The 11,906-nt window shown below is 32.7% G+C and overlaps 1 long non-coding RNA gene across 1 annotated transcript; it reads right to left on the reverse strand.

Annotated features, from left to right (window-relative positions):
* Window positions 1-419: 419 nt before the first annotated feature.
* Window positions 420-10,490, reverse strand: LOC143058061 (uncharacterized). The gene is made up of 4 exons (XR_012972931.1): window positions 10,424-10,490; window positions 8,503-8,628; window positions 2,119-2,286; window positions 420-499 (listed from the first exon to the last, which is right to left on the reverse strand). It is a non-coding gene; the product is annotated as an uncharacterized LOC143058061 (long non-coding RNA).
* Between the last annotated feature and the right edge of the window lie 1,416 nt (window positions 10,491-11,906).

An 11,906-nucleotide genomic window follows, 5' to 3' on the forward strand; every position in this document is an offset into this window, starting at 1 on the left:
GGATGGTGACATATGATTTTCTATACATATATGAATTCAGATAGTAATTTTGAATATTATGTTAGTTTTTTGTTGTTCTCCGTATATAAGAACATAGCCATCCATTGGAAAATATAAAAAGGTTAGCCGAAAAACAGGCATTTCCCCTATATACCTAAGTAAATTTGTCGCCCAAATCGACGTTTTCCAAATGAAAATACCAAGAAAACAAAAATGGTGACCCCCATTTTTTATTACATATTTCGATGTAACTCGGTGCAAAGAACGCGTATGCCAAAAAGTTTGGAAATCGGGAGATATGCCATTCGGTATCGTGTTACCTTAATTCTTTTAGTTTTTGTTATGATTTGTTTGATTTCAATTTTCCCCTCAGGCTTTTAATATGTTAAGAATGACAAATTTCATATTGTAATACTTACCAATGCAAGAGGCATAGGTACCTGCTCACAAATTAAAAGGTATCTTTTGCCATGAAAAGAAAATTGGGTGTATGGACATGCTATAATAGATAAATTAATAAAAAAGATAATTAACCACTTATCCGTATAATCGTATCACAGTTTAGTTCCCGTTCACCAAACGGAAATTCGCTTTTCTTGTATGCTCTTTCGTTTTTTTTTTATTAATCATAATGAGCCTATTAAATTTCTTTTTCTAAGATTAAAAACGGAAATTCCATTTTCAAATGGCAAAATAAACTAAATGGGAAAGCAAATGTCGCATTCCTGGTTTGGTAGATACATTTCATTATGAAGAAAATGGTAGATTATTTTTGTTTGCATACTTAGCATCGCACTGTATATTAATAACACATGTTTACGTTAAATTGAAAATTGGGATCCCGCTAACATGTTTAACCCCACCACATTATTTATGTATGTGCCTGTCCCAAGTCAGGAGCCTGTAATTTAGTGGTTGTCGTTTGTTTATGTGTTACATATTTGTTTTTCGTTCATTCTTTTACTTGAATTAGGCCGTTAGTTTTCTCGTTTATTTTTTTTTCATTGTCTTATCGGGGCCTTTCATAGGTGACCATGCGCTATTGGCTTTGCTCATTGTTGAAGGCAGCACGGTGACCTATAAGTGTTAATGTTTGTGTCATTTTGGTCTTTTGTGGATAGTTGTCTCATTGGCAATCATACCACATCATCTTTTTTATATGTATGTTATCCGCATGTGGAGCAGGATCTGCTTACCCTTCCGGAGCACCTGAGATCACCCCTAGTTTTTGGTGGGGTTCGTGTTGTTTATTCTTTAGTTTTCTATGTTGTGTCATGTGTGCTATTGTTTTTCTGTTTGTCTTTTTTTCATTTTTAGCCATGGCGTTGTCAGTTTGTTTTAGATTTACGAGTTTGACTGACCCTTTGGTATCTTTCGTCCCTCTTTTATCAAAATAAATACACAAAAAATAGAGAAAATTGTGTGTTTTATCATAATTATAGCTGTAATTTCTCAAACACCTTGTTTGCGTTTGGTTAGATATTTTTCTACTGTGCCAAATAAGGAGAAATAACTCAGATAAAGTATTTTTTATTATAGAAAATGATATGAATTTACCTTTTTTGATATGTAGCAAGAAAACAAGATCGGTGATCCTTTTTGTTTTCTCTTTTTCTTATCTGAAGCATGTTATAAGAGCAATCCCCTAACATTTGATCTTAATGTTCTGATAGTACTCTTTCTATTTAGCACATAAAATTAGATTTTGCATGCATAACCTATACAAAATCTGATAATTTTGCACAACCTGTAGCGTAAAAAAAAGTCCGATGACCCATACTTTTCAATATTATTGAAAAAAGCATTAAAAAAGTTATCAAAATATTCTATCAATTTCAATAAAGACTCCCTACCCACCTTAATATAAAGTTCATCAGCATACACCCGCTTGTGAAAGTTTATAAAAGTTTATATAAAATGACAAAATAGTTTTCAACGTAAATAGATTTTGACCACTGTTTTGTTTCTCTTAAAGTCCCATAATCATGTAAATCTCACAATTAAGATAAAAAAAAATCCAGACAATAGTTGGTCACGATTTTAAATCATTTGCATTCAGATGACAAAACAAAAATCAACTAATCCTTTGAATGAACATAAACTAAATGTTTGACGTACCATGACATATTGGAATATCACCATCCCACCCGGAGTCTGTACATCTGAGTGATTGACTTCCTAGTAAAGTATATCGGCATTTACATGAAAAATTGGCAACATCCCCAATGTCTCTACCACTCACAGAAACATTTCCATTTTGTTGAGGTTGAAGATCTTCACATTGAACTGACAATTGTAAAAATAAAAAATAATAACATCCTAGAAGCCAGGATTAAATTTTTTATATACGCAAGACGCGTGACTCGTCTATTACGTTTCTTTTAGTTACAAATGCATATCACTTATTTCATATGCATCAATTGAATTAACTTTAACTTGAAATCTTTATACCGCTTTGGTAAAATATCAAAACATCAGAGGCAATTTGGTAGATACATTTGTTGGTCTGTTTTCAAAGTCTTAGAAAAAACAGTGTTCAGAGAGAAAACTCTTACATGAAAAGAATTCAAGTAAGTGGTGTTTGTTACAAAAGCGTATTAACTGTTCAATGTCATATACCAAACAACTAAACGACAGGTTGCAAAAAAAAACAAACAGCGGAGGAGAAATGTTTAGGCGGAAGTTAATTATAAATTGTAGAAAAAAAAACAATGGGTGTTTCTACTTTTTCGTTTTTTAATATTATCATGATTATCATCCTGATATTGAAAGAACATTTGAAGGTCTTTCAACCGAAACGATCTATGTGCTATGAAACATTGTAAATTCTTGTAAAACGTTTCATTTTCAGTGTCAACTTAAAGTAAGTTGTATACTGATTTAAACAATATGTGGTTTCTATTACTTCCTGTTTGAAATAGGGGAGATAATTCGTTACTTCCCGCTTGAAAAATATCATTTACGCTATTATTTAATAGTATTAGCTTGCCAAATAAAACTCGCTTATTACTTTTCAGAACTTTACATGCAAACAAAACTATACTTCCGGATGTTACAAGCCCACTTTCGGTTCCTTTCATCAAGGTCAAATAGATTGCAAACTAAGGCATACTTATCCCTGATTTTGAAAATATATATAGTTATTTGTACTATCGCTTGAAATAGGGAATAAAATGGCTTACGTATCTAACATTGTTGGGTTGATGTTTAGACGAGTTGTATATACATTATGTATACACAGCCATGTATCACCATCATTGATGGCGATCCGATAGATACATCTGTTGAAGAGTTGTCACTGACTCAGACGTACTTATGAATATAATTATTTTCTGTGACTGTATCTAACATTAATTTGTAGGATCCTTTACTATAGATAATTTAGCTGATCTGTCACAATAACATCTTCATGCCTTATATATCATGTACTGTAGTACGCCGCTAGATTAAAACTGACGAGGAAAGGTAACATACGGCCAGCGAAAGCTCTATTTTGTAGAGCCCAGGTGGTCGTGTGGTCGAGCGGGACGGGACGGCTGCAATGCAGGCGATTTGGTGTCATGATATCACAGTAGCATGGGTCCGAATCCTGGCGAGGGAAGAACCAAAAATTTGCGAAAGCAACTTTACAGATCTAACATTGTTGGGTTGATGTTTAGACAAGTTGTATATATATATATATATATATATATATATATATATATATATATAAATTGCGGTTTTTATCCAACGCAATCATAGGTTTGAACGTAGTTTTCAATTTAGACTCGTTTATATTTTTTGTTTGGGCATGTATCATATTTTGCCTCCGGTTTATATGATCCGTTCATCCTATATTGACTCTTAAAATTCAAGAGTTTATTTAAAAATGAGGGTACTTTTTCTTAAAATGAGGGTTCTTTTTATATGGCCTTCCAAATACCGTTTCGATCCCTAACATTACTGAAGAGACATTTATTGTCGAAATCCGGATCTGGTGTACTAATGAAATATTGACACCGTATGTTTGTGGCATAACATCGTATCCACTAGTTAACACAATTTTTTCTGTTTAATATTAAATTTATAAGATCAATTTTGTTACATCTTGTGATCAATTTTATTTGGCAATCGTCAATGGCAGTCATTAGGGTTAAAGAAGATCAGTTGTTCGACCTGTTAGTCAAATGCGTTTTGTTTAAATATACTTTTTCACTTTTTTGGTCTTTTGGAAAATGTTGTTTGTGCTGTTCTTAGACCCTTCTACAACGAAATTTTGTTTGACATGAACACGTATAAAAATTTCGTTTTTTATCCAACGCAATCAAAGGTTTGAACGTAGTTTTCAATTAAGACTCGATATATTATTAATTATATTAAAATTGAAATTGGAAAAATCTAAATAAAAAAACAATTATTCAGAGAACAGAAGAAGGTTTTTCTAATCGAGATGATGTAATTTGATATCGAAATCTTAATATACCTTTTAAATCTGATTATGAATTTATAGCTTATTGAATGCCAATGGTTTCATTGCCTTTTGTTTGAAGTTAGTTTTTGTTACTCCAGGTTAAACAATGTCAATTTTTGTATTATTTAATATATTAGATGATATTGATTTCTAAATAAATGGTTCTGTTAACTTAACTAGAGGCTCTAGAGAGCCTCTGTCGCTCACCTGGGTATATGTGAATATTAAACAAAGGAAGCAGATGGATTCATGACAAAATTTAGTTTTGGTGATGGCGATGTGTTTGTAAATCTTACTTTACTAAACATTCTTGCTGCTTACAATTATCTCTATCTATAATGAATTTGGCCCAGTAGTATCAGTGGATAAGGTTTACAAAAAATTACAAATTATATGAAAATTGTAAAAAATTGACTATAAAGGACAATAACTCCTTAGGGGGTCAATAGACCATTTCGGTCATGTTGACTTATTTGTAAATCTTACTTTTCTGAACATTATTGCTGTTTGCAGTTTATCTTTATCTATAATAATATTCAAGATGATAACCAAAAACAGCAAAATTTCCTTAAAATTACCGATTCACGGGCAGCAACCAACAACGGGTTGTCAGATTCATCTAAAAATAACAGGGCAGATAGATATTGATCTGATAAACATTTCACTCATGTCCGATTTGCTCTAAATGCTTTGGTTTTTGAGTTATAAGCCAAAAACTGCATTTTACCCCTATGTTCTATTTTTAGCCGTGGTGGTTATCTTGGTTAGTTGACCGGGTCACGCAACACATTTCTTAAACTAGATACCCCAAAGATTATTGTTACCAAGTTTGGATTAATTTGGCCCTGTAGTTTCAGAGGAGAAGATTTTTGTAAAAGATAACCACGATTTACGAAAAATTGTTAAAAATTGACTATAAAGGGCAATAACTCCTAAAGGGGTCAACTGACCATTTTGATCATGTTGACTTATTTGTAAATCTTTCTTTGCTGAACATTATTGCTGTTTACAGTTTATCTCTATCTATAATAATAGTCAAGATAATAACCAAAAACATATATATACAACTCGTCTAAACATCAACCCAACAATGTTAGATCTGTAAATTTGCTTTCGCAAATGTTTGGTCCTTCCCTCGCCGGGATTCGAACCCATGCTACTGTGATATCGTGACACCTAATCGCCTGCACTGCAGCCGTCCCGCTAGACCACACGACCACCTGGGCTCTCAAAAAATAGCTCTTCGGTGGGCATGTGTTACCTTTCCACGTCAGTTTTAATCTAGCGGCGTACTACAGTACATGATATATAAGGCATGAAAATGTTAATGTTACAGATCAGCTAAATTATCTATAATAAAGGATCCTACAAATTAATGTAAGATACAGTCACATAAAATAATTATATTCATAAGTACGTCTGAGTCAGTGACAACCCTACAACAGATATATCCATCGGATCGCTATCAATGATGGTGATACGTGGCTGTGTACATAATGTATATACAACTCGTCTAAACATCAACCCAACAATGTTAGATCTGTAAATTTGCTTTCGCAAATTTTTGGTTCTTCCCTCGCCGGGATTCGAACCCATGCTACTGTGATATCGTGACACCTAATCGCCTGCACTGCAGCCGTCCCGCTAGACCACACGACCACCTGGGCTCTCAAAAAAGAGCTTTCGGTGGGCATGTGTTACCTTTCCACGTCAGTTTTAATCTAGCGGCGTACTACAGTACATGATATATAAGGCATGAAGATGTTATTGTTACAGATCAGCTAAATTATCTATAGTAAAGGATCCTACAAATTAATGTAAGATACAGTCACAGAAAATAATTATATTCATAAGTACGTCTGAGTCAGTGACAACCCTACAACAGATGTATCCATCGGATCGCCATCAATGATGGTGATACATGGCTGTGTACATAATGTATATACAACTCGTCTATACATATATCTTTCTCTGAATTCAGGATTCAATTTGCTACTTCTTCATGTTCTTCTTTTAGAATATGACTTCAGGTATCATATTAGAGCATTATTTAGAAAGATTCCAAATATGTATGATTTCCTTTTGCACTTTGCTGTTATAGTGTCCTTGATTTCATCGTTTCTTATTATTTTTTTATAAAAAGAATTGGACATTGATTCAACCTGTCAGTTGAAAATTTTGAAGTTTTCCGATTGATATTGTCACGGTCATATGTCACCCAAAAGCCTGCAACAGACTATATGACTTTACCATGTACCAAGTTGGTGAAATAAATAATTAACCTTGAAATTAACAAATTGAAGGACTTTTTCTCCTATAAGAAGGCTTTTAACTGAAATGTGTCAGATTTTCATCACAATAAGGTGAATATTTTGCACTAAACATTTTATTCATATCTTTTGAGTGCCGAAGTAGATCATAAAACAAGGAAAAGTCAAAATTCGGTATATGAAATTGACCTGAGAACCTTAACCTAAATTTCAAAATAGTGAGTCAAAAACTTCAAACCAAAATACCGGTCTCATCAACCTACCAATTATGTCATTCATTTATAGATAACTAACGTAAACAGAAGGGGAAATAACTCTCAGATAATCAACAAAAAAGATTTCATTTATGATAACAGAGGAAATACATGTACATGAACAATACAAACCTCACAATTATAGGTCTTCAACTTAACAAGGTCGGTTTCAAAAGCCCAATAACTGTTCAATTAAATAAACGAGAAAACGAAAGATACCAGAGGGACAGTAAAACTCATCAATCGAAAATAAACTGACAACGCCATGGCTTAAAATGAAAAGGACAAACAGACAATTGTACACATGACACAACATAGAAAACTAAAGAATAAATAACACTAACCCCAAAACTATGCACCATCTTGCATTTTCTTTCAGTAAACGCGCGTTTGATTTTAAAGGGGCACTTGTCTAATTCGTGTTCATAAGGGACTGTCCGACTTGATTTTCCTCTGAGTTCAGTATTTTTGTGTTTTTACTTTTCACCGATTGGACCAAAATTCTCATATTATATTGATAACCAAGTGTAACATTATTCGTCACTTATAGGTATTATTAAGATAAACCTCGCGTCTTGTATAGTGAATGAGAATCCTTGTACCTTTGATAACTATTATCCAAACTATTAAAAGTCTAAAATAATAAATTAACAGGGCATGGGATTAATTAGATGTAGTTTAGTTTAATGTGTATTCTTATCTAGACGCCATCTTATTGTCCATCGAGTTGACCTGCGACGACATTCGATGACCATAACAGTGATGTAAACATAGATATTGATATACATGTAAATAGATGTCAGTATCGTACAAATAGATTATTTAAAGTTTTTTCGGGACAATTGTCGTAAAAACATTATATACAGTTCAGACATAGTCTGTTACTCTGTTACAAACATTAAATATTTCAATGCAACTTTCAAACTTTTTAACAGTGATTTGATTTCTCTTAGGTTAATATAGTATCAATCGTATAATCTTGTAAAAAGAGAAATGAAAGTTACCAGAGGGACAGTCAAACTCCTAAATCGAAAAAAAGCTGACAACATCATGGCTAAAAATGAAAAGGACAAACATGCAGACATAAATAAGTACACATGACACAACTTAAGAATAAACAACACGAACTCTACCAAAACGAGGGATGATCTCAAGTGTTATCGAAGGGTAATAAGATCCTGCGCCACATGTGGCACCCGTCGTATTGATTATGAGATAATAAATCTGGTAACTAGTTTTATTCTTTAGGTCACATTTATGAAAGGGAAGGGGACTGTAGTTACGACGTAAGGAGCATATCCGATATCATTTGTGAAACGGTTATTCCATAACGGTCAACTAACTCGTGATTGCGTCCGTATAACTGATTACAATACCATTTAAATTGGCATTATGATTAACAAATTTTACGTTAATTGAATTTTTCGACTTTTTGAATCATTCAAAAGTGACAATTGTTGAAGGTAAAAGAAACTATTGCAAAAATGTACTGTATTAGCTAAAGTACATATATAATGTTTATACTTACATTTGCAACATTGTCCACCTCTACAACATTTTCCTATATTTGTCCATTCTGGTCCGAAAGCCGTTTTACAAGTACTTCCTTGTTTTGTGCATGTTCCCTTTGAAGCATGACATTGCCGCGTAAGACCTTGAGAAAATATGTTACCATCAAGTTTAAATTTGATAATTCAACAGATTGATCAATTACGCAACATTCAATTGGTGAGAATGTTATCAAACAATGCTGAACATATCATACAAATATGAAATATAAACTAGGTTCGTTCAGAAGATGATAGCATGTATGTTCATAATACCATAACTACAATCCAGACCCCTTTTCTACAAAATAAGACTTATTACTAGGTGCCTACTACAAAATAAGCAACAAGGGATGTCACACGTGCTGTTTACCCTTCTGCAGCACCTTGAATCGTTCTATTTTGTTGTGTGGATCGTGTTTCTCAGTCTTTTGTTTTTTATCATGTATTTTGTGTACTTTTGTCTGTCTGTTTTGGTTAGATTTATTCTCTTTTACATTAGAATTGTATTAAGACTTTTGTAAAAGCTAAAAAGAACGACCTTTACAATACATAAAGTTTGTTTCATAATATTATTTACTGTTTCCATAGTTGCATCCAATATGTAATATTATACCCTTTGCTGTTTCACTGGTGTCATCCAGTTTGAATATATAATACTATTTGCAGTTTCAAAAGTGACGTCTAGTTTGTATTATAATACCATTTACTCTTTTACAAGTGGCATCCGATATGTAACATAATACCCTTTGCTGTATCACTTGTGGAATCTACTATGTTATATAATAACGATAGTTCCCCTATGCTGTCTATCAATGTCAATCACCATCAATATTCAATATATGGTATAGCTAAGCAGTAAGAAGGACTGTATCATGACTCGTGGTCATCTATATTCCGTAAAAGGGTGACCATTTTGATTCATGGTACTCTCATCTTGACTATTTCTATTTTGAAACAATCCTGCCTTGAGCATAAATTGAATAAGTCTAATAACAAATATCCATAGTTTAGGGAAGTAAATCCTTATAAGAAGAACAAAGCATGACATTTTGTATTCAAGAAACACAAGCATTTAGCTGACCTCTTAAAGTGCTACATTATAATAGTTATCAAAAGTACCAGGATTATAATTTTATACGCCAGACGCGCGTTTCGTCTACATAAGACTCATCAGCAACGCTCAGATCAAAAGAAAGTTAAAGAGCATTGAGGATCCAAATTTCAAAAAAAAGTTGTGCCAAATATGGCTAAGGTAATCTACTCCTAGGGTAAGAAAATCCTTAGTTTTTTTGAAAATGCAAAGTTTTGTACACAGAAAATTTATAAAAATGACCATTTAATCGATATTCATGTCAACAATGAAGTGCTGACTACTGGGCTGGTGATACCCTCGGGACGAAACGTCCACCAGCAGTGGCATCGACCCAGGGCTGGTAATAGTTATCAAAAGTACAAGGATTATAATTTTATACGCCAAACGCGCGTTTCGTCTGCATAAGACTCATCAGTGACGCTCAGATCACAATAGTTAAAATGCTAAATAAATCCAAAGTTTTAGAGCATTGAGGATCCAAAATTCCAAAAAGTTGTGCCAAATATGGCTAAGGTAATCTACTCCTGGGGTAAGAAAATCCCTTTTTTTTGGGGAAAAATTCAAAGTTTTGTAAACAGAAAATTTATAAAAATGACCATATAACTGATATTCATGTCAACACTGAAGTGCTGACTATTGGGCTGGTGATACCCTCGGGGACAAAAATAACGGATATACCAAAATAAGAAGACAGAATAATAATTTACTGTAAGTCCAATTTTAAGGGGATATGAGTTTCGGGAATGAGATCTGTATTGACTCATCCTTGTGAATTTATAGTAAAGAAATATGACAAAACATCTTACTTCCTGCATTTACCACATGACACATGGTGAAGATAACAGCGACCACACAATAAAATCTCGACATAATTCTGAAAGTATATACAGAAATATTTATAAGCTTAAAACTAATCTTATAAATGAAATATGAACTACTACTCCCTAATTTTAGAACTAGTAAAGTACGTTTATACAAACAATCATTATAGTCATTTTGTTTATTTTCTTTTGTTACAACTTTTGACATCAGACTCGTTCTTCTCTTGAACTGAATTTTAAGTAATGTGCGTATTAATATGCATCTACATTGGCTAGAGGTATAAGGGAGAGTTGATATCTGATAAACTTGTTTAACCCCGCATTTTTGCGACTGTCTCAAGGCAGGAGCCTCTGGCCTTTGTAAGTCTAGTATTTTTTTTAAATTTTAGTTTCTTATATATCATTTGGAGTTTAGTATGACGTTCATAATCACTGAACTACATGAAGTGCAAATATTTGTTTTTTTAATTTTAATTTTTTGTATTTGAGTTTAGTATGACGTTCATTATCACTGAACTAGTAAAAATATTTGTTTAGGGAGCAGTTGAAGAACGCCTCTGGGTGCAGTAAATTATCGTTGCGATGAAGACTAATTGGTGGCCTTCGGATGTTGTCTGCTTTGACACATTCCCCATTTCTCTGCTAATCATGCTAATTGGTCTTTTTATGATCTAAATAAAGAATCTCATTGTGCGTATACCAAAATGAAAATTAAAAAAAAATAGAACGTTTTCAACCAATAACGATGTTTTTTGTACGCTTTTGAAAATTAGTCAGAAGGCATTAGATTCTGAAACGGTGAATCGTTGGTTTATGATTTAGACGAAATTTGTATAATGGCTAATAACAGGACGGTGGTGTTTAAATTAGTTATACTAGTATTATATAGTTTATTTTCTTCGGTTAAATATTACAGGCAATACTGAAATTTCTACGTTCAAATATAAATCGAAAAAAATTGAAATATATCCATGCAATGACATTTTTCACTATTTCCCTTGAAAGAATAACTTTAACAAAATTGTGTGTCCATATGATGAACAATGTGAATACTTTTAATTTAACTTAAATGTAAAACACAAACCTGTGTCTATCAAAAAGTGAAAGCAAATAACAGTCGTTAATAAGAAATTGATCTTAAATTGCAACACGCAACAGATGTCTAATTGCGTACCTTCTTTTTTGAATAATTACATATATTACGCATTGAATCGATTGAAGTATAGACATATTTTTTCGTCAACACAACCGGTTTCTGCTTTTCCATTTTATAAAAAAAAATTCTATAATAATTTTCTTTCTGATCAACGTTTTTTAAAAAGTTAGTTTTATTAGGACCGTTCTTTAGTTTCGTTGCATTATATTACTTATGTATTGTTCTTGTCAGTTAGTTTTACACAGCAACTGTCTACAAAATAGATTGATTTTAAAGATAAGATCTTAAGGACATTTGCCTTTACTAATGATG

Source organism: Mytilus galloprovincialis, chromosome 14 (assembly GCF_965363235.1).
Source record: "Mytilus galloprovincialis chromosome 14, xbMytGall1.hap1.1, whole genome shotgun sequence".
Lineage (NCBI taxonomy): Eukaryota > Metazoa > Mollusca > Bivalvia > Mytilida > Mytilidae > Mytilus > Mytilus galloprovincialis.